Source organism: Diaphorina citri, unplaced genomic scaffold, assembly GCF_000475195.1.
Source record: "Diaphorina citri unplaced genomic scaffold, Diaci psyllid genome assembly version 1.1 scaffold3961, whole genome shotgun sequence".
In the NCBI taxonomy this organism is placed as follows: Eukaryota; Metazoa; Arthropoda; class Insecta; order Hemiptera; family Psyllidae; genus Diaphorina; species Diaphorina citri.
Window position 1 is genome coordinate 10,356 of NW_007381360.1, and position 2,669 is coordinate 13,024.

Below are 2,669 nucleotides of genomic sequence, written 5' to 3' on the forward strand. Positions count from 1 at the left end.
TATCTTTTATTATAAGAACGAGATCCATTCACTCATTCACATTTCACATTTCACACACTGATCGCTCTATCTCTAGAACCACAACACCTAGAAAGTTGAAATTTGGTAGGAATATTCCTTTTATGGTCTAGGTCACATAAGAAAGGATTTTGCGAAAATCTAAACCGATCCTGAGATATCAATTTTTGATCGCTAAAATCACCATAAGAAATACACGGAGTGCAGAGACTGCGGGAGAGAAAACTTTTCCTCGCTCGCTTATATTTGAGTTTCGTTTATGTTTTTAGTTTGTTAACTACAAGTTCGGCCATGCCTTTTCCACAAGGTTGGCCATGCCTCGGGATGAACTAGTAAGTTATAAGAACGAGATCCATTCACTCATTCACATTTCACATTTCACACACTGATCGCTCTATCTCGAGAACCACACCACCTAGAAAGCTGAAATTTGGTAGGAATATTCTTTTTATGGTCTAGGTGTGCAATAAGAAAGGATTTTGCGAAAATCTACACCGATCCTGAGATATGATCAATTTTTGATCGTTAAAATCACCATAAGAAATACACAGAGTGCAGAGACTGTGGGAGAGAAAACTTTTCCTCGCTCGCCTAATATTTGAGTTTCGTTTATGTTTTTAGTTTGATAACTACAAGTTCGGCCATGCCTTTTCCACAAGTTTGGCCATGCCTCGGGATAAACTAGCGGGATTCCGGAGCGAAGCGACGGAATTCAGCTAGTAGCTAATATAAATGAAAAGTATAATATAAACGTGCAAACTAAAGATAAAAAGTAAAAAATGAATTCAGATTGTACAAGTTGCGGAAAAAAAATCAAAAATTCTAATTTCCCGCCAACTTTACACGCAAAAAGTCCGACGTTGTCCTACGATGGCCCTGTTCATAACCACGGCCTGAACAGGGCTGAGATGAGCTCGGACGACGTGAGATAACTGTTCCGGCGGCAATTTTTAAAATTCATTTTATATTTATTTTTGTTTGCTTTGTAATTTGCTTGTTTTTAATAGCTAATATAAATGAAAAGTATAATATAAACGTGCAAACTAAAGATAAAAAGTAAAAAATGAATTCAGATTGTACAAGTTGCGGAAAAAAAATCAAAAATTCGAATTTCCCGCCAACTTTACACGCAAAAAGGCCGACGATGGCCTACGATGGCCCTGTTCATAACCACGGCCACACTCTTAAGCATCGCTATCCAGATTCGTCTTACCTCCATGGTTTGCAGCCCGTATTTTCAAAATTTACACGGTACGTATTTTAGAAGTTTACGCGGCAAAATTTAAAAAGTTATAAAACCGACTTGTGATAAAGTGATAAAAAAATGTAATGAAATGAAAATCTTTTTTCCTTCCGTCCTTCGATAATCTTATCAACTAAATTACTAAATGACTATGGAATAAAAACTAAGAACTAAGCAAATTCTTTGATAAAGTAAGTAGATTTCTTAATTTTTACTCGTTAAAGATTTTAAGCAATATAGGTATGTATGTGAACGATGACTTTATCTATGAGCTCGGCCAAGATGTCAGACTGTGTTCCGTGTGTACGGGGCCTGAAGAACAAGCTTTCGCGTCTAGCCAAGGACTTAGCTTGGTTTCAGGTAGGTTGAAAAAAACAAAAATCTTTATTCATCTTAAGGTGTACCCTAACATAGTCGACCGGCCGTCGATCGACATAATATGTTGTCAAGGCAGTGTGGAAGCGTCAGTCGACATCGATCAATGGCCGGTCGACTATGTGTGGAGAGTGTGGACATACCTTAAGTTTCACTCGTTAAATTTGTAGCCTAAACCAAATGTCAGCCCAAAGTAATCACCCTAGGCTGATCGAGAGGCTGACGAAAAACGCCGACCCCGTCTGTACACGGGAAAAGGCAAAGAAGAAGAAGAAGAAAAAGAAGAAGACTTTTATTATAATATTTTCAACAATAAAAAAACTTCTTTAAACAAATCAATCAAAACTTCCTTGAACAAATGTTTCTTGAATACTTTCGACCGTTGTTCTCCCTTTTTCCAGAGGTTGATCCCAAAAGCTGGACTCGGGACGAGATCTGTAGGTTCGCTTTGGAAAATCAACTGGGGGGTGAATATCCCTTGTTTATCCTGCCCGAATAGGACTGAAAAGTCCCTTTACCCCAGCAGTCTAAACAAGGTCTCGTATATTTGATGGGTTAAAAAGTAATACATACAAGTAACAGTTCAGTAAAAAGACCAGTAAAAAGAGAGATGTGCTCTATTACTTCTCATCTCGGGTATCCGGCCTTTAATATTATATTAAACAAGCCAGCCTAGTTAGCTTAGTTGGTAGTGCGTCTGCCTTGTAAGCGCTAGGCCGCGGGTTCGATTCCCGCCCGGGGCGGAACTGGGGGGTTACCCGGTGAGCAGCAAGCTAAGGGACTGGCTCATATCCCGACAGAGGTAAGAAAAAACTGGATTGGTTATTATGTATGATTGCACCTAGGAGGGATTAACCTGCCTCGGTGGTGTAGTGGTCAAGACGCACAGTGGGGCAGAATGCAGATTAGCTGGAATTAATTCAATAATTAAAGGTCCGGTTCGAGTATATTCTATTCTATATGCTATTCTATTCTATTCTATCCAAATACTATTCTGTTCTATTGTCTATTCTATTCTATATTCCATGGTCTA